General features: G+C 39.2%; 1 protein-coding gene across 4 annotated transcripts in view; it reads left to right on the top strand.

The window, feature by feature from the left end:
* Nucleotides 1–15,204: 15,204 nt before the first annotated feature.
* The window catches only part of LOC114245984 (uncharacterized), a 123,973-nt gene continuing 117,025 nt past the window's right edge, over nucleotides 15,205–22,152 (top strand). For 2 of the 4 annotated variants that reach the window (XM_089727336.1, XM_089727333.1), the window contains exon 1: nucleotides 15,205–15,388. The gene's annotated coding sequence lies outside the window, so the exon portion shown is untranslated. The remainder of the gene's footprint in view (nucleotides 15,389–22,152) is intronic. The other 2 variants (XM_089727334.1, XM_089727337.1) reach the window with 1 other exon arrangement.

Genomic DNA, 22,152 nt, shown 5'->3' with positions numbered 1-22,152 from the left:
AAGCGGTACTTCACGCCTGGACAAAGCCTTTTGCTTTATAAAGCACAAGTCCGGCCTCGCATGGAGTACTGCTCCTATCTCTGGGCTGGGGCTCCCAAATACCAGCTTCTTCCATTTGACTCCATACAGAGGAGGGCCGTTCGGATTGTCGATAATCCCATTCTCTCGGATCGTTTGGAGCCTCTGGGTCTGCGGAGGGACTTCGGTTCCCTCTGTATTTTGTACCGTATGTTCCATGGGGAGTGCTCTGAGCAATTGTTCGAGATGATACCAGCATCTCGTTTTTACCATCGCACCGCCCGCCACCGGAGTACAGTTCATCCATACTACCTGGAGCCACTGCGGTCATCCACAGTGCGTTTCCAGAGATCTTTTTTGCCACGTACCATCCGGCTATGGAATGAGCTCCCCTCCACGGTGTTTCCCGAGCGCTATGACATGTCCTTCTTCAAACGAGGCTTGTGGAGAGTATTAAGCGGTAGGCAGCGGCTTGGCTCTGCCCCTGGCATTGCTGATGTCCATGGGCGACGGTAACCACTCACCATCAGGTGGGCCGTATGCCCGTCTGCCTACAAAGGCAATAAAAAAAAAGATGTGTGGTGTCGTGGGACACCGGATAGGAACGAAGTTCCTTATTATAAAAATAATAATTTTAAGTTCTATTCGAGGTATAAAAAAAATAAAAAAATAAAAAAACTCTCAAATCTCACTTTCATTGAACATAATGAAGTGATGATGAATAAAATAAATGTATCGCCAACACAATGACCTCCTCTTATGAAGAAAATCTGCCTTGCAAGTTCGTAACGGTTATAACATTACGTCAAGTCAATTTCGCAAATAACATTAGGCATTGACAAAGGTAAAAACATGATTAAAAATATTAGCCTCCATAGGATTAAGGATCACGGCTACTCCCGAAACGTTAGCTTTCCTAGGCGGCGCTCGGGCATCTATGGCCAAATCAATGGGAACTCCGATATTAGAAGTTAATCAATCCAATCACTAAATCGATTTTTCTTTCATCAATTTCCTTTCCAGGCATATTTTTTATTAAAGTTAGCTGCGCATCTTACGTGGAATTAATTAGTTTACTTTAGTAAATATTTGTCAAATCATATTATTATGCAATTGGTTGGCTCCATTGTCCAGAGTACCTATGTCGACCAATTGCAGACTCGTGCACCTGGTTGTTCTTGGATTTTGCAATGCTCCTTAACTCCTTAACTCTGATCGATTAGATTGTATGATAGCCCATAGTCACAGTCTAGTTTATTGGCACGGTCGGAAATAATATATTGACATAAAAAAACGCGAGGATAAGTCGTAAAAGTAGTTTTAATTAAAACACTAAATGAAATATTTCTTACGAAAATTTTAAGACATGTTGCTCCATTCATATCTTATCGCATGTGCTTAACAACTAGAAAAATTAAGATAGTTAAATTCTGTTTCAATGAACGTTTCATAAATAAATGAGTATCGCTCAATGCATGACAAACGCTCGTCTATTCAAACCATTGAAGTAAGGTCTATGATTCAAACTAGCCGCACGCCACCTGTCGCATATTGACGGTAATAGGTATGTAAAAAAAGCGTTGTTTCAGTATGTTATATCACCAGCGGCGTATTCCGGGACACCAGCGGCACCGTCTGGGCGGCCTGACGGGCTGCCGAACCGAGACGGCCGACGTTTCAGACGGCTGGGCGACCTTGGGGTGAGCCGCGCCGTCTGGTTGTAGTGTTGACCGCAGTAACCCCCCTACCTCATCCGGGTTCTGGCCTCGGAAGGGATCGGACGTTGGGTGTAAGGGTTCAGGGGAGTCATTTAGGGGGTGGGCCCTAAAACCCTTGGGCCCGCGGTCTGCTCACAACACCATGCAGATCGTTGAGTCTCACATACCCAGCGCGCCCCTTATGCGCGGGGACCTCATAGGAGGTTCGGCCACGGCCGGCCCCGGCCCGAAAAAAAAAAAGTATGTTATATCATACAGATCAGTGTGCTTAGTGTGAGTTTTTAATGTTCTCGAAAGCGTAAAAGTTAATTCAAATTTGTATGGAGTTGGAACATTGCCAGGCAATGTAATCGACAAAGTAAAAAAGCCCGCACTAAACACACGGTAAAAAATATCTATCCAACTTTGTCAAATTTCCCCAACAAATAGTGGCTGCAAACAAGTCTCATCGATGCGTTCTTCAGGCAAATATTTGGGTGAAAGTAGGCGCCAACAGGTGGATCTGTTGTTATCAACTTACATAACGTGTACTTAGCGTTATTACCATGTGCGTGAGAGTGTGTATAATGAGGTAATGAAATGAAAACAATGTAATTTTATACTTGTCGTCTGTGATTGTTAGTCTATGGTGGAATAGTTATATTCTCTGGTATAATAATATGTAGTTATATTTTATTATAATAGCTATTAAATATTTACTGGTGGTAAGACCTCTTGTGAGTGCGTACGGGTAGGTACCACCACCATGCCAATTTCTGCCGTGAAGCAGTACCTAATGCGTTTCTGTTTGAAGGATGGGGCAGCCGTTGTAATTATACTGAGACCTTAGAACTCATATCTCAAGGTGGGTGGCTGGATTTACGTTCTAGATGTCTATAGGCTCCGGTAACCACTTAACACCAGGTGGGCTGTGAGCTCATCCACCCATCTATATAATAAATAAAACAAATCTAATGTTAAAAAAATAACTCTGTCGACATTGGAGTGATGTACATAATTAATATTATTTTAATATTATATTCACGCTTAGATTTTTTTTTTATGACTGAAGGATTACTTTTGCCCCGGAGGCCTTTCCAGTTTCACCAGGACAGGTCTGTTTAGAATAATACGATGAGTCGTCCGTGACCATAAAAACTAAAATTATCAAAACGTCGGAAATAATATAATAACAATAATAAACGCGAGCTTAAACCGAAAAACAGTTTTAATTATGTCTTAGCAATAATGTAATTCATTTGGTTTTTTTTTGGAGGATGGTATTGCTGGTGGCTCGGAGGCCTGTCCAGTTTCACCAGGACAGGTGGACGACGATGGGACCAACCAGGGCGGGTTGGATTTGAATAGTTTCAAATTTTACCAGAAAGTTAGGCGTTAGACCTAACAGCGCTAGGGCAACTGCTTCGCGAATGCATCTACAACCGAATCGGAATCGCCGCACGCGGATGACAAGATCCAGCAAGAAACTCAGCGGCCTGATGTACCTATGGGTTAAATTTCATGTCGAACTCTTTGACAAGTTCGACGAATACGGATAGTTAGATAACACAAAACGTAACGTTCCACATGCAACGGGCTTCCCTCATATTCTACTGGTGCAGGAAAAGTACATGCGAGTACATACAAGCGAAACAAGGATACACCTAAACCCTAAATATTAAATAATGTCAAGAATTATAGTTCCAGCTGGGAATATAACCATGAGACCATGGTACAGTAACTAAGCATTAACTAAGCAGTAACTAAGCATTAACAGGGTAACTAAGCATCAGATCCATTTAATCCATATAATATTAAAATATCGCCATTTGAAAGAACGCTGCCATGAAGCGCTTATGATACCGATACCGATTTGACGGGTAGGATATGACGTTCTTCCAATGCAATTAGAATTCTCTAGAAGTCTTTTTGGCTTTGACTTTGTCTCTCCGGTACTTATCACCAGATGAGCCGTGCAATTGATTGACTCAAAATCAACTTGTCTCCGACAAGACAATTGCATGCGCGGGATGGTTCGCAGAGTGACATTATAGATAAAATATTTCAACATCATGTTCGTTAATGTATTCTTTCGAGCAGAACTAACCCTGAAAATATAACTAAAGCAACCGTTCCTCGTATCAAACCATATTTAACAAACTACAGTTACATTAAATGTATCTAATAGATTCTATATTATAAATCATTACAGTTATCGTAAAGTGTAGTCTTTGTTGAGAGCACGCCATGAGCCGCGGCGCAATGATGGACGCGGCACGCGCGCACCGCGATTCGATTCTTGATGGTATTGCCAATTAATAGCTTGTAGGTACAGGTAACGATGGTTGTAGGAGAGTTTTAGACAGTAACCATTCAGTATTAATTGTTATTAAGAAGCTATTAAGCTATTGTTTAATTGTTTATATTTTTGTTGGTGAATATATAGCCGTTGCTGTTGGTGGATATATAGCCCACAAAATTAGGCGGTTCCCGAAGCTGGTTTATGAAGTACTCTTGAGATTAGAAGGAAGTTTTGGGGTATATTACGACAACTAATCATTGCCTTGCATAAAAAAGGTTACATATCTGAATCAGAAACTCGCCCTTTCTTTCATAGTTCGGTAGAAAATCAAACTGTCCACCTGATTTCAGGCGACTGCCGAAGGCCATTAATCACAAAGTAAACGACGCCATCATAGAAAGAACTACCATGTTTACTCACCAGCTCATTATGGCTTTAGACCAGAAATGTACAGGAAGGTTGTATTTAAATACAATGTAATTGAGAACTAATTATTTATTCATATTCTTTGTTTCTCATCAATTAGATGTTAGATTTAGTGTTATTAAAAAAACATATACCTACTTAAATATATTTTAATTAAAAAAAAACTGGCATAGTGCTTAAGTTATTTTTTTAATAATAACACACTATGAGACTATGATGTCTCGATGTAAAAGATTTTTATTTTTTTACTATAAGTAAGGGGAGGCGGAAGAGAAAGACGAATGGACGTAATGCCAAGTATTTCGTGAGCTCGTCCACTATATTATAGACCATCTATCCAATAACAGGCTCCGTTTGGTACTAGTAGTGTAGTTCGTGTGATAAACTAATTAAGTAGACCGCAGTCGGCGCGAACTTAACGCAAGATCAATTGTTGTAAATCAACTATTGTTGTTCACGGCTTTAGAAACGGTGCAAAGATAATATACTGTGATATTAGCTTTACTCTTGATAGAATTATTTTATGTTGTTATTTTATGGGCTTAGTTGGGTTCTTGACCTGACAGTGCATTATAGTGTTCGTGAATATACATTTATTTACTGGCTTCGAAAGGCAGTCGTGCTGTACAAAACACTTATTGTAAGAGATTTTCGACGCTCAGGGATACCATCAATACTAAAGATCATGGCCAAGAATCTGTTGTTCGATGTTAGGATTCCTTTTAAATCTCAGTATCCCGGCGATTTCTAACCAGGCGCCAAAATAATTCCGGGAAAGATAGGTGTACGAACTCGTTCCAGGTACGAATGTACCAGAGATACAAGGTTACATGTTCGTAGTGTGATGTAACAGTGCAGGCCTACGGACCTCATACAGCCTGAGATATGAGGGCGAGTTTTTAATTGTACTGCATAACATCCAACTAAAGCGAGAAACCTGAAGCGAATCGTCTCGCTGCGGTGCTACATAGGCAATATGGCGATGGTGTGACGACACGCTTTACCACCAGCTGCGATCGGCAGTAATCAGGTTTAGACGGAACGACGATCTGCATGGTGTTGTGAGCAGGCCCAAGGATTTTAGGACCCACCCACTAAACGACTCCCCTGCACTCTTACACCCGACGTCCGATCCTCTCCGAGGTCAGAACCCGGATGAGGTAGGGGGGCTACCGCGGTCAACACTACAACCAGACGGCGCGGCTCACCCCAAGGACGCCCAGCCGACGGAGCCTTCGAGGCGAATCGAAAGCTTTGAAAGTTCTGAAACGTCGGCCGTCTCGGTACGGCAGCCCGTCGGGCTGCCCAGACGGTGCCGCTGGTGTCCCGCAATACCCCGCTGGACCAGAACCAGCCTGCCGGGTCGGGACGCGATACACCGTCGACCGGTCGCTCTATTCACTCCACGGCAGCGCGCTAGAGTGCTGGTAGCGCAACTGTTGAATTATTTTTATATTCAAAATTTGATTCACATTATGCTTTTAAAAATTTGACTATTTGCAATGTCGCGGGATTTTAACAATGTTTTTTGTAGCGCTTTTTTTTATTGGCCGTGGAGGCAGAAGATCATACGGCCCACCTGATGGTGAGTGGTTACCGTCGCCCATGGACTTCAGTAATGCCTGGGGCAGAGCCAAGTTAGTAGCACTGCGTTCATCACCATTAAAAGGACAATAAAACAGATTACTAACATTCTTCATTAGTTCTACAAAGCAAAGGGGCACAGTGCTAATTTCAATCGTGTCGTAAAGCTAACAAAATTCTCGTTTACCTTGAACTTAAAATAAATTCAAAAGTTACCTAATAAACTATTCGGACTCTATATATTTATTAATTTAAATACTACACAAATTCTGCAACACATTGCTTAAATTATACTGGCGTGATATAAGAGATGTTTGTTGTAAGTTTTTTCCAATTTAAAATCGATTTTGTGAAAGTTTTGAAATCGATCAATTTTCGCGTGTTTTTAACGCGTATTGAACATGCGTGTTCATCCGAATGCTTAGATTATGTAACTCTTGTTAAATGGTTTTGTTTTAGCCATTGGTTCATGGTTGAGTGATGATTTTAAGTTTTAATAAAGGCGCAGTGACAAGAGCATTTTTCAGTTTGGGTAATATACAAAAAAATATTCGCACAGGCAAATAATGTTCAGATGAATTTCGTTTTATTTGTGTTTGGTGAAATTGACGCGGTAAATCTTTATGGTTTTAAATCTATTCGTACCACAACGTGAATGCCAAAACCAGACACGGCCTGTGTCGTTTGAGGATGAATAAAAGACGGAAAATATGTAAAAATTATAATCGAATACCCATGAAATAAATTAGTTAAAATATAGTATTCATAGAACACATTATCAATGTAGGTAAGACGTCGGTAGGTAGGTACAAGGACACGACTGATTTCGAATTTAGAAACCAATGCGAATTCACAGGTGCGGCTAGAATTTAAATTTTAATCAATTTTAATTAAGTATATTTAAAATCCCATTTGTCTTTAAAAGTGTGTCATAAAGCGGCCATTTTATAATAACTTAGTTTGGCAGTGAACTTTTCAATTTTTGTCTTGAGTCATATTTTAGTTCTATCCGAACGAGCTTGTGGCTCATCGAGAATCTTAAACGATGACATTTCTTTAAAACATTCGACTTAAAAAAGCTATAATTAAACTAAACCGGTTTTGGAAAGCAAAAATATATTTGAGGTTAGTAGCGAAACTGGTAAACTTTGTCCCGCCCTTTATGTAAATAAAAACCTAGATCACGATTATAGCGCCAACGTCTAATTTTAGATCTGAAACATCAGTCCCACTTAAACACAAATAAAAATCACTGTTTAATTACATTTATTATACGTAAGCATCTTTTAGTAGATGCTACAGCTTCAAATTAGCGGGAAATCATTAAAATTAAAAGGACTACCCGTTGTAGAGCACTGCGGTGTTTATAATATTAAAAAAATAGGTAAAGGTAAGGTAAAACTTGTTTTTTTGCTTTAGTTTAAAATAAGAACAACAACATTTTTAAGAAAATAAATGATATTTAGTTTTGCTGTCTTAAATGTTTGTCCATTTTACTTTCCTAAGCTATTCGTCCGATTGCGGTGAATCTGAAACGGTTGTTGACACATGGGGAAAGGTTTTTAGCATACATCAAGCCCGAGAGTGCTTTCAACAAATCGGTTATTTCATAAATTTAGCGATAGTTAGCAGTGCGTGTCCATATCCTAACGACACTATCATAGACCCCGCCAACTGTAAAAAACTTGATGGATCATTCATTTTACCCATTTCTAATACTGGATGTTGTATTGATTTTATCCATTACATTAAGTTCGGATGTCCAAAAACGTTTTTACTAGTCACGGACCACTACCGGGATAATAGAATTAGATTAAAGAATAGAGAAATATTTTTAGACCCTTCTCTGACTTTAAAAAAGCTCAGGGAATACTAAAACCTCTGTAATTACCGAAAAATTCCTACGCTCGAAAACAATTTAATTCTATCGTTCACAAGGAGATAATCTCTCCCTTTGTTCATCGTGCCCTTCATAAAGATAATTGCCTGACCAGAGTTATGAATGCTCACTAACTCGTTCAGTGGAATTCCTTGTCACTGCCCCGGGACGGGAAGGTCGTTCGCACCTGCTTTACGCTATAACACGGTTTTGTTGTACTTTCTACGACACCAACATTTGGTTTATTTATTTGTTAGGTCACGCCGGAAGATGAGTACGGGATGAGCACGCTGGAAATAAAAAGTAATAATTACAAAACACTGTTAGAATAGACTAAACTCAGGTAAATGAGAAAACGTAGGGTTAGGCATTAGAGAAATGAAACCCAGTCACATAGATCACATGTTTATTGTAACTAGTGGTCCCGCAGTAGTCGAAATTCGACTATAATTAATTGGAATTGTAAGTTTGTACACTATTATGATAGTATTTTCAACGTTTGTATTGTAATAGGATTGTATTTCATTTAATGTATCTTTTATGCATTATTTAAAAAAAATTAGCATTGTGTACTTCTTCTCTATATTCTCTATAAGTGTTGAAAATTTCATACTCCACCGTCCGCGCAATTTTCGTAAAAAGGAATACAAAGTTTTTGCTTCACTTATTAATATATAGATGATAGAAAATTTTGCTTACATACATAAGTTATGACGTCATGTGTTTCTCTTAAAGAAGGGACGAATGATGCTTGATGACGTCTAGGAGTTTGGGTGTAAACCTGGTATTCCTGTGTGGGCGCAAGCTGATCTACCTTCAACAGCTATACAAAGGAACGAATTATCTCAGAGCAAACAAAATGCTTACTTATAGTCCAGATGAAATCAAAAACCGGTCTTAGGATATTTACATAAAATTATTCAGCAGAATGTTTTAAGATCACACATTAGCAAATGCTTAAGATTGTTTCGGCAATCAATTTCGTATACCTATGAGTATCTCACAACAGTGTGAGATGTGGTTTGAGACGACTTAATTTTTTGTGTCTGGAAAATCATGATATATATTGGTGAGCTCAGGGCTTATCTAGGGTAGCTAGGGATACCTGACGCGAGCGTTTATAGTCAACCGCTCCGTAAATACTGTGGACACCGCTGTCTATACACTTGCGAAGCAGCTGCCCTTAAGTTGTTAGGTCTAAAGAGGCATTTGGAGAGTTGTAAGCACATTGCAGTCCTCCAGGCTGTGTTCGTGTTTATCCACCCATCTTGGAGTAGCTGCCATTTTATATTCAACGCACAAATAAATATACGGGTGGTTTATGACCCAGAGAGTGACACAACCAACTCTTTATTCCGGAAATATGCTACTAATTAATATATGGTAATAGGTAATGTTATGTTTGTTTATTGTTACGCATAATACCAATGTTTAGTTCAGCTAATTGTTACGATTCCGAATAATAATTAGCAGACATTACAATTATAATTTCATATGGCATTTTTAGAACGTTTCCATTTAATTAGCTTTGGTTACAGATACTGTCATTTAATAAGCCACGTTGTATCTACAATTATTCTACACGCAAAAATGATGATTCTTAAACAGAAATCTTAATTTAAGCAAATTTTTAACTAAGTTTGCTGTGTAGTCTTAGTCTTGTTAAAATTGTTATTGTTAGTGTTTATTTCTTTAAATTATCCATTACCATACTTGGATCCTTATCATTCGGCAGCCGCAAAATTGTTGTTATTCCAGTTATCTTATTTTATAATTTTCTTATTCTCTTGTCTAATCTTATTTTTTTTCTTATCTTATATCTTCTCTATCTTATCTTATATTTTTCATTGTTTTAGACGGAAGGCGTCCCTAGGACTCTTATAATGGTGAGTGGTAAGTCTAGCTCATGAAATTCAGCTACGTTAGGGGTACATCAAACTCGCTGGTCCCTGCGTGAAATGACAAATTCATTTCCCTATATAATATTGTTCAAATTTGTGTTTGATTGAATTCTTTTTTAGCTTAAACTGATAGTCGATTACTGAAACTGAAATGAAACTGTTTTCTTAATTATTAAATTAATTAATGAGTTGCGTAACCGCAGTCGGCCGTGAAAGCCATGTCTACATAAGACAAATGTCAAATTCAATATCAGTGTTAGTATTTACCTACGTATTTATGATTTACTTAAATTATTTAATACAGTTGTTAAAGTTTTTGACAACAAAGGTGACCTCTGTGTAAAAAGTTTACAAGCATTATTAATGATTATAGCGGTTGGACAACCAGTTCGCTAAATACGCTAAAATATGGTTACTTCACGTTAAGACATAATATTATATCGTTTTTGCATAAATTTTATACAGATGCAAAACTTGCCTGAGTTTATTTTGGGGCCTCAAGCGCACTATATAAAGATGTGATCAGATCGGATTCACGTAGGTGTTTTTGGTAAGGTTGGTACACTATATACATTTTGCAATAATTTTGGACTTAATCTTTTATCCTTACTTGTAAAAGGTGTTTTTGAAATAAGATTTGAGCTTGAGCTCTTCATGTATACTTAGCGACCAAGGGATGAAAATATAATGGTTAATAGCAACGGTTAATTAGACCACTCATGCTCCAAATGTTTTTGAAGCATAATATAATGTATTTGTGCAAGTGATACGTCGGGCGTGTTCATACAAAATATGGTCATGATTTTGAAGACTATAACTATAGCAATGTGGAAAGAGATCCAGAAGTCTGCGGCTCAGGGCGTTGTCTGGACCAGATCTGGAACAGTTTTGGAAACAATTTTCAAAAACATCTGCGTTACTAAAGATCGATCTTGTCGGCAGAACAGTGCTGTCTGCAGAGTATTGTTTTATAAATGACAATTGAGACTTGGACTTTTTGTCTTAATTTGACTGTCAAATTCACGTTGTGAGATCCATGGGCTTCGGTAACTATTAAATGCCGGGAGGGCGAGCACATCCGATCATCAACGCAACAAAACAAAGATTGAGAATCGAGGAGAACAATGCTCTTGCTGAAGGAGGAGGAAGACGTTGGCGTAGATCAACTGACACCTGCATCCTAAATTATTCTAGATCTCTAAATACCCCATATGAGATACATCTAAGTGTATATTTTCTAGCTAACGAGTACTCTTCAATGTCAAGCCACAAACACGCTGAGAATGCTAATGACAAGGTAACCGGCAAACGAGAGAGAAGCCGCGCTTACCAACTGCAGTTTAGCATTGTTACCATCGGATGTGTCTTGACTGATATGTTATTACGTATTATTGTATGTCTAAAAGATGTAATTATTCATCAATAGATCATTTCGTTCTGTTAAATAGTTTAAAATACATGTTTTACGTGTTATAGGTTTGCACTGATTTGATGGTTTGTAGCTCTGAGTCTGTTGGCTGGTTTATGGATTTGTGAAAGTAAAAAAAGGGTTTTATTTTGAAAAAATGATCCTTTTTTATAATTTTTTTTCTAGTTGGAAGTAGATTAAATCATATGGTGAGCGTTCATATGGTGAACACAAACCGATAACTAAAATATATATTTTTTACATATTGTACAATATGTGATTGCATGAGGAATTATTATTTAAATTTGAACGAAGTCTACCGGTTTATGGGTGATGGTACACTAAATTAAAGATGACTATGTGCGGCTTATGTTCAGGTCAGTGTTTTCTGAATACATTCAAAGCGGATTTGGTCGATTTTGGAACCAATGAATCAATCAAAAAAAGTATAAATATTATTTATCGATTTTTGTTCCGACACTACTCATATTTGATCTGTTTTTTTCTTTTCTTTATACGAACAACTCTTTAGCGCTAATTACCAGTCAAACAACGAACTTCATTATGTTTCACTGTTTTCGGTAGGCAGCGGCTTGGCTCTGCCCCTGGGATTGCTGAAGTCCATGGGCGACGGTAACCACTCACCTTCAGGTGGGCCGTATGCTCGTCTGCCTACAAGGTTAATAAAAAAAAATTAGAATAAGGTGTTTGAATGTGCATTTCATATTTTGCGAATGACGATGGTTTGTGAGCGATACGACTTTTTCACCTAGTTCGAATAATAATGTCAGAAATTTCAAAACAGAGGAGTAGAGAAAAAAGCTAAGAAAAATATCATAATATAATTTAGGGTTGTATTTAACGGTTACGTACCGTTGTGTGCAGGATGAAAAGAAGGTTAACTAACTATTGATAGGAGAGGCTTACTAACTTTTGTATTCGGTTTCCTGTGTTAGAAAATAAAGAAATATTGTATCTCATTCTCTTGCACGCTAAATTTAGTGTCGCTTTTACGTTCATTCGACTCTATAAATCACGACGGTGCCTAAAAGTTCCACTACAGAACCTGCCTATTTTTGTTGAAAAACTATTGCAGGTTCTGCTCATACACGCACACACATATACACACACACTGCAAGGATGAGACAGCAATTTTTAAAGGCAGCGGAAATTTGGACCAACATCAATCTTAAGAAGCGGAATTCATGTTGGGCAGTCCAGTAACAGGTTACCGTTTAATTTTTTTTATTATTGCTTAGTTGCGTGGTCGAGCTTACAGCCCGCCTTAAGTGGTTACTGGAGCCCATAGACATCTACAACGTAAGTGCGTCACCCACCTTGAGATATAAGTTCTAAGGTTTCAGTATAGTTTCGGGTGGTCGTAAGTTCCTCTACTTATTTGTGTTAGTGAGCTATGTTTGTTTTTTTTTTTTATTGCTTAGATGGGTGGACGAGCTCACAGTCCACCTGGTGTGAAGTAGTTACGACTTAGCCCATAGACATCCACAACGCAAATGCGCCACCCACCTTGAGATATAAGTTCTAACGTCTCAAGTATAGTTACAGCGGCTGCCCCACCCTTCAAACCGAAACGCATTACTGCTTCCCGGCAGAAATAGGCAGGGTGGTGGTACCCACCCGCGCGGACTTACAAGTAGTCCTACCACCAGTAATTACGCAAATTATAATTTATGTATGTATGTAATGTAATTATATGTATGTACTATGTAATTATATGTAATAGAATTAGTGCCAACCCTGCTGATACCTCCGCGGAAATCTCTGGTAATGACGTAAGCTCGCCTCGTAGTGGACAACGAATTTCATAATTACAATAACACAGGTTTATTGTTCTTTCGACCGGTGTTTGACCCGATCTGTCAATAAATAACGTGTTTTATGTTTTAGTCACAGAAATAATTAAATTATTTTTATCAGTATTTTATCATTTTTGTAAGTAAGTGTTTATGTTCAAAAGATACTGGTGTGAGCTCGGCAAGGCTTCTGAGCTGTAGAGATGCTGTATAGATGAACTCAAGCACTTTCGAAGGTAGGAAGAGTTCTGGGTCTTATGCTATTCGTGGAAATAAGATGAGCCAGTACTTGATGTACAGATGAGCAAGTTTGCTACAGGGAAATGTTAGACGAAAGTTCACATTAATTAGGGAAGGAATGTTAGAATAAGAGGGGCGGGAATAAAGTAGTAGACATCCCACATTGAGAACATACTCTAAGATAAATAGTATTTAGCTTTTGAATTTTTCTAAATTAATTATAAATAGCAGTGGCATTTACTGATAATGTCGGGAAACTGCAAGAATTTTTATTTACTAAATTTTTTTTAGATCTAATTTAAAGGGTAGGTTGGCCTCATGTGTCAAGTTGGACGGCGAGGTTCGACATTGTGCCGCTTATTATTTCCAGTAACTTTTTAAGTGCACCACGTGCCAACAACGACAGGTGACTCTTATTAAGGTTCCACAAAGATGAGATCACGGAATTTCTCTTTCACTGATCATTTTCTCTCCGTCTCTACGCTTCATTAGTATTCTAGTCCATATACCAGGATCTGATCATTTCCCCTTGTTTGGTATGCAAAGCGGTCCAAGGCCAATGTACGTGTGATTAGAATTATTCACGTGTTGGCAAAAGTATGTAATTCGAAAGGATACTTTGTATATGATTTTGATAAAGGAAGTGTCATTTAATGCTAAGATGGGTAGACGGGCTTCTGGCCCATCTGCTATTAAGCAGCCACGTAAAACACTAAGGTTATTGAGAAGAAAAATGCCGCTACCTTGGTTACTTGATCGAAGTCTTCTGAAGAAGCTTCTTAATTATATCAGCTGACTCACTCCTTAAACCGCATCGAATGATTGTTACGTTTAGTAATAAGTTTTATTCTCACTTTACCAATCTATTTTTACTGTATGGAATACCCCAAATATTTATTTTTAAATTTAATATTATAAGTAAATATACAACTAATCATCTATTCTATCATTTAAAGATTTTATTTTTATTTTAAAATAAGAACTTATGTGTGATACTCGTATTTGTTAATAGTGATGTAACGTGATTCACACACATAATAATATTTTCATTTCCCGCGCAAGTCGCACTTCCAATTTAGCGAATTAGCACCAGCCGAGTGTGTCCGGCGAAATTCTCAGGCTTACATAACCGAAGCCCCAGGGCTTCGTGGAGGTCATGTCTTGCACTTTCCCTCGATCGGACCCCATCGACCATCTTCATTGATAATCTTGCGTGTTGTGTAGAATAATTCGTTATAGATGATCAACTTGTTCATTCAAAATGAGGTGATGGTGGGGTAAGTGTACTTCTAATGTAACATGTTCTTATAGATTTGTTTTTTATTGAGTTCGGTGACAGGCAAGCTGCTTATTCCGAGGAAAACGGTATGCTCTGAAAATGGGTATCACTAGGAAGAAGATGAATGATAGCATTACAGATCACCTCATACGTAGGTAAATTGACAAAACGCGGTAAAATGATACATAGAAAGGACATAACATAGTGAGTGCAGTTTATTATTCAGTATGGCTAATGTGAATAAACTTCATTCCGGCTGTAGGTGCGATGGCGGAGCATATCGAAGAAACCCCCAAAGTTCTTTTCAGTACATAAGTTTGAAAAATAGCAAACATCTATATCTCCGATGGTCTGAATTATGAGTACTTCGTCCTAATTGGTATACTATGAGAAATCCATCCATTGGGATGTATCCATTGGGAAGTTGTCCTCATGCGTTGCTATTTGATCTTAGGATCTCTTTTAATTTAACTTTTTCCCTTCAAACTCGTTTGAAAGAGAGCGCGACTCGCGAACACGCTCTGGTCGGTAAAGCGCAAACCTTCTCTAGGGGTATGCCTCCCTCTATTGCAACACTTGCAACCATTGATAAATCACAACCGATCTACATTACTCTATGTTGAGAGCAGCGCCTGCGACCGCTTTCCATGCGCGAGCTCACCGCGCTAACATAACGGGGCCGGCCGCCGAGTTAATCGTACGTATCGCGACTCGCGCTTCCTACAAACAAACCCGCGCTTGTGATAAACACGTGACAAAATATGAAAAATCAGTGAACGAGTGCTGTGTAAGAAACTGGATTACTTAAAAATATTTTGAAAAACTCAAACGGCCATTGAGGTGAGTTTCAAATACAGTGAGAAGTTTTGATCTGTTATGTTCGTGTGATGCTTTCTAACGTTATTTGCGCGGCTTGTGATTTTCTGAACTAATTGAAGCGGTTAAAACGTTGATTTAGCATTCCTTTTGTTTTGTACAATATAATAAGAATGTATATGTACACGATAATTATGTCGTGATCGTGCATTTTACGTGTTTATAATAAATATATTTTTAGATTTCTTAGAAATTAGTGTAATTAAATTGTTAACATTACGAGATTTTAATAGGTCGTTGTTAAATCTAGTTCGTTAAATCTAGTCTAGTTGTTAATTGCAATAAAAAGGATTTTACTACGCTTAATTTTACAAAAATAAACTTCTCGAATTTTATTTTAAAACTTTATCGTAAAACTTGGCCTCGGTTGGATCTTAGATGATTTTCTCTTTTTTTTTGTTATTAAAGTTTTTTTATTTGTTATTGGTTATTTGGGTAGACGAGATCACGGCACACATGGTGTTAAGGGGATACCGGAGCATGAGCTATGAAAGATGTCTATGAAGACATCAACAGCGTAAAAACCACCACTTAACTTGAGACATGAGTTCGAAGGTTTCCCTGCCCCAAAATTCTATCCGAAACGCATTACTGCTTCACGGCAGAAACAGGCAGGGCGGTGGTACCAACCAGTGCGGCCTCACAAGAGGTTATACCACCAGCAATTACGCAAATTATAATTTTGCGGGTTTCATTTTTATTACATGGTGTTATTCCTTCACCGTGGAAGTCAATCGTGAACATTTGCTAAGTTTTTTTTATTTTATTTTTTGTTGCCCTTGTAGGCAGACGAGCATACGGCCCACCTGATGGTGAGTGGTTACCGTTGCCCATGGACTTCAGCAATGCCAGGGGCAGAGCCAAGCCGCTGCCTACCGCACGTACACGTATTTATAATACATTACAAAAATTACACCTGCTCAAAATAAGTGAAACTATAGAAATCTACTGCAAATTAATAAGTTAGTGTTAAGTGGCGGTAATACACGCAGTTCCCGGATGGGACAGTGAAGTAATATCCGCTGGATATCGAAAGTTAATTACAGTTTATTGTAGTTGAAGATAAGCGGTAGGTAGATTGTATTAACTCCTACTTGTTATATAGTAGTACATAGCACATACTCGAAGCCTACGTTGTAGGTTCCACTATCTGAGCTTTGGTTTGTATGCTTCTGTTTTATTGCTGCAACGACGACAAGGTTTTTTTTAACCGACTTCAAAAAAGGAGAAGTGTTTCTTACCTTCATTTAGTCCAGTTCTGATAATGGTATCCATGAGAAAACCATATAAGTCTTAAATTTGCATTAAGTACGTTCGCGACAAATAGATGATTAACTCAATAACTCAATATCACGACAACCCATTTCGATGATGATTGTTTTTAGTGTACCCTCTTGGAACCTCTGGGTCTGCAGAGGGACTTCGCTTCCCTCTGTATTTTGTACCGTATGTTCCATGGGGAGTGCTCTGAGGAATTGTTCGAGATGATACCGGCATCTTGTTTTTACCATCGCACCGCCCGCCACCGGAGTAGAGTTCATCCATACTACCTGGAGCCACTGCGGTCATCCACAGTGCGTTTCCAGAGGTTTTTTTGCCACGTACCATCCGGCTATGGAATGAGCTCCCCTCCACGGTGTTTCCCGAGCGCTATGACATGTCCTTCTTCAAACGAGGCTTGTGGAGAGTATTAAGCGGTAGGCAGCGGCTTGGCTCTGCCCCTTGCATTGCTGAAGTCCATGGGCGATGGTAACCACTCACCATCAGGTGGGCCGTATGTTCGTCTGCCTAAAAGGGCAATAAAAAAAAGTTATTAATTTGTTTTGGAATATCTTTTTTTTCTATTTGAAGTTGGTTTTTGTTAAAGTATGTCTATTTACAATTATTAATTTATAATTATTACCATTATAGACAAACCAGCATGGTACCTGATGATGAAGGGTTACTGTTACTCATAGAAATCAGCAATGCTAGAGGTACAACCAAGTCGCTGTCTAGTGCTGAGGACTCCCTTCAAATCTTGTTTGAAGAAGGATATTATGTTATGGCGCACTTAATACTATTTAGAACTCTTCTCATGGGACGGTATAAACACAAACAATGCCGAACACTTCGGCTCTTCAAATGGAAGTGGAAAAGTTTTGGTAACTAACCACTTAAAAAGCTTAAACTGACTGCGAGTTTTTCTAGAATGAAAAAAAGGGTGCGTGTACACTACTTATGTACGCGCGTAAGAAGTTATACTTTATTTTTATTAAATTTATTTCTTTTTTTTAATTTAAATTTTAATCAATTTAAAAAAAAAATTGATTAAACAACATCTTCAAACACGCATATTGGACATCCCTTTTCTTGACATCGTATAAATTCGGTAATTCTCGGTACGGTTTGGAAAGTTCACCTGCGGCTATATTCAGACTCGCCAAGTTACGTCGGTCGTATTGTAATGAGCGATTTAGTGGGCAACTTCATTCTGTTAATTTTGTGTCACGGTACGCACGCATCGTAAAATTTCACTCTCATCAACTTTTAATAACGCGCCTAAAAAAGTATAACTTCAAAAAAAAAAACTCAGTGATGCGAGTTCAAATCCGCTAAAGTTGTAAAAAACATGAAACAATCGTTCGGGCGATTCCGTTCGGAGAAAACGGAGAACCTGTCAAAAGATAATAAAGATCCATCCCTTCGTGAAACAGTAACGATGGTTTTTTGAGAAATACCTTATAGAGAAATCGCACCAACTCATGAAACTGATATAATGAATCCGATCTGCCGCTTTATTAGTTGTTAGTTTTAATGTATTATATTCCGAGAGGTTTTAGAGGACCGAGACAGCAGAAACATCTTAAGAGCCTATTCTTCAAATGACTTAAGCTTGCACGTTTTTCGAATGAAAGCAGGCACTTGGCTCTAGCGATGGATTAAATTAGATATTTTAATTTTCAATGGTAATTCATGCATTAGAGATTTAAAGTAGTTTCTTCGGCCAACAAAGTACTTCTTTGCGTAAAATTGGCATAAAAATACATACTATAAATAGACAAAGGATGGCTAGCTAGGCTAGGATAGTTAAGCGAAGAAGAAGCGAAGCTTAATGCCATTTTTATCTTCTGTTTGTTAACAGATTTTCTTTATAATACGTTTTTATTAGCTGTTTCATTTGTATTTGTATATATCTGTGTAACAATAAAGATGTATCAAGGATCGATTATAATGCACTAATTTGATTTATTTGATCTAATATCCTGACTAAGATCACCAGGGTAACAAATAATAATCTTTTCAGCTTTTCGGATTGTTATTGTCTATAAGCGTAAGTATATGTTGATGAGCGTTAGTGTTGACAATAACAAAAAGTATGTATTTTTTAAATAATGAGGGAATTTTAAAATAATTGGGTGAACACTAGTAACTACACTCGAGACCATTCCGACAGGAGCCCTCTTCTTCGATATAGCGAAGGCGTTCGACAAAGTCTGGCACAACGGTTTGATATACAAACTGTATAACATGGGAGTGCCAGACAGACTCGTGCTCATCATACGAGACTACTTGTCGAACCGTTCGTTCCGATATCGAGTCGAGGAAACGCGTTCCCGGCCCCGTCACGTCACAGCCGGAGTCCCGCAAGGCTCCGCCCTCTCCCCGTTACTATTTAGTTTGTATATCAATGATATACCCCGGTCTCCGGAGACCCATCTGGCGCTCTTCGCCGATGACACCGCCATCTACTACTCGTGTAGGAAGAAGGCGTTGCTTCATCGACGACTTCAGACCGCAGCTACCACCATGGGACAGTGGTTCCGGAAGTGGCGCATCGACATCAACCCCACGAAAAGCACAGCGGTGCTCTTCAAAGGGGTCGCCCTCCGAACACCACGCTGAGCATCCCCCTCTCGACTAGGCGCGTCAGCACCTCCGCTCCCGCCATTCGCCCAATCACGATGTTCGACCAGCCCATACCGTGGGCCCCGAAGGTCAAATATTTAGGCGTCACCCTCGACAGTAGGATGACATTCCACCCTCACATCAAGACGGTACGCGACCGTGCCGCCTTCATTCTAGGACGTCTCTACCCGATGATATGTAGGCGAAGTAAAATGTCCCTTAGAAATAAGGTGACACTCTACAAAACTTGCATACGCCCCGTCATGACCTATGCAAGTGTAGTGTTCGCTCACGCGGCCCGCACTCACTTAAAGTCATTCCAAATTATTCAATCCCGTTTTTGCAGGATAGCCGTCGGAGCCCCGTGGTTCGTCAGGAACGTCGACCTCCACGACGACCTGGACTTAGAGTCCACCAGTAAGTATATGCAGTCGGCGTCGATGCGCCACTTCGATAAAGCGGCACGACACGAGAACCCTCTCATCGTGGCCGCCGGTAACTACATTCCCGATCCTGCGGACAGAATGGAAAGCAGTCGAAGTCGCCCAAAACACGTCATCTCGGATCTTCCCGATCCACTAACGGTGCTTCTAGGTACTTCAAGCACCGGTCACCGTTCTCGTCGAACCCGTCGCTTGCGACGAAGGGCTCGACGAGTAAATGAACTCTCAGACACAGCCCACTGAGTTTCTCGCCGGACCTTCTCAGTGGGTCGCGTTTCCGATCCGGTGGTAGATTCTGCGAAGCACGGCTCTTGCTAGGGTTCGTGTTAGCAACGTCATCAGGTTTGAGCCCCGTGAGCTCACCTACAAAAGTTAGGGTTACGCTGTTATAGCCTCTCAAGGCTATCAGCTTAGGTAGGAAAAAAAAAAAAAAAAAAAAAAACACTCGAGAGCAATGAACCCGAGTCACTTAAAAAAACCTATAAATCTCGGAAACTAAGAATGCTAGCTTAATGAAATAAATTGTGTATGAAAATCACATTGTTGTACAAACATTTCATGTTTCCTATTTTTGTTTTAAGGGGGATCAGCAGCTTTTTTTTTATTGCCCTTGTTGGCAGACGAGCACACGGCCTACCTGATGGTGAGTGGTTACCGTTGCCCATGGACTTCAGCAATGCCAGGGGCAGAGCCAAGCCGCTGCCTACCGCTTTATACTCATTTTTAATAAATAAAATGTAGTGGCTTATAAAATTTATTACTGTCAGTTCTCTCTCTCTCTCTCTCTTCAATCGATCCCTCATTGCTGAGGATCGTGACTCCGTCCGATTCCGTCAACCAGCTGTCTCCATCAATCCCGTTCTGTAGCTTGGTGGAGTGCGTCGCTGACAGGTATTTTCAGTTCCTCCGCTATTTGGTTCGACCATCGTTTACTCTATTTATTTATATGTATTTATATATATTAACAGTCATTGCAGAGGTATTATATTGTCTATTAAACACCGTTTATCTTATTAAGCTAGCATTCTTAGTTTCCAAGATTTATAGGTTTCTTTAGGTGACCCGCATTCATTGCTCTCGAGTATATAATGTTGCGAAATATGTTTTACTTTTCCTAATCGCGGAAATAATATTTGACCAGTTAACTACTGTCAACGATAGTTACGTAGCTGCGTAGGCTCGATCGCCGCCTTGTCGCAATACTGCTCGATTCTTGTCGCAATACTCAATCAAAGCTGCCACATCCAGCGATAGTATTTTAAGGGCTTTACTGGAAATATTAAACGTTTCTTTTTTATTGCTTAGATGGATGAACGAGCTCACAGCCCACCTGGTGTTAAGTGGTCACTGGAACCCATAGACATCTACAATTTAAATGCGCCACCCACCTTGAGATATAAGTTCTAAGGTCTCAGTGTTGTTACAACGGCTACCCTACCCTTCAAACCGAAACGCATTACTGCTTCACGGCAGAAATACGCAGAGTGGTGGTACCCATCCGCGCGGACTAACAAGAGGTCCATACCAGTTCATAATAAACATTGTGTTTTTAAAATAAAACTGTCAATACAAAACAGATACGGAAAAAGAAATGGTAGCCAGCGGCTTGGCTCTGCCCCTGGCATTGCTGAAGTCTATGGGCGACGGTAACCACTCACCATCAGATGGGCCGTATGTTCGTCTGCCTACAAGGGCAATAAAAAAAAAAGATAATGCTATCTTATTGTTTTTCAAATATCTCTTTTATTAACAAGATCGATTAATTTTACTTTAGAGTTGGAAGATCGGCAAAAGGCAGATCATCCATCGAGCATGTGATATTTGGTCGGTGAAATGACGCCGCGCCGGTCTGTGTGTCCGGAACTTGTATTAATGCAAGAATCTTGAAAATGTTGTTAACATGATTCAGATACTTGTTAGATTTCTCCATTTTTATTGCTTCTACGAGTGAAAGAGTTCACTACTAATTTGGAGTTAAATGATTACCGAGCCCCTAGACATCAAACACATATTTATCTTTACTTCACGATGTCTTTAAAATTCTATGATAATTCTCTTCTACCATAGTTATTATCACAACACCGCCCGTTTGTTTCATTGTTAATGCATTTGTTATTGTCTTTAAAAGCTACCGGATCTTTGGCTACTGAAGAGCGATATCTGCTATTTAGTCTAAATCTGTATGTGATACGCGGGCGTTCGGGATAAATAAAAAATCTACCAACGCGACGTACAAATTAAAACTGTATTAACACTTAAAACACTCATTTACTCATTTCGCTTCTTCCGCTTCGCATCAGGTGATCCGTTCGCTGTTTCGCTTCGGGTAGATCCGATTACTAACTGCCTTCGTGACATCCCTGCAACGCTTTTATAGTCGATACGACATCCCTAGAA

Source organism: Bombyx mandarina, chromosome 05 (genome assembly GCF_030267445.1).
Source record: "Bombyx mandarina strain Sakado chromosome 05, ASM3026744v2".
NCBI classification, from domain to species: domain Eukaryota; kingdom Metazoa; phylum Arthropoda; class Insecta; order Lepidoptera; family Bombycidae; genus Bombyx; species Bombyx mandarina.
Note: the sequence above shows the minus strand (reverse complement) of the source record. Positions and strands in the feature narration are given on the sequence as shown.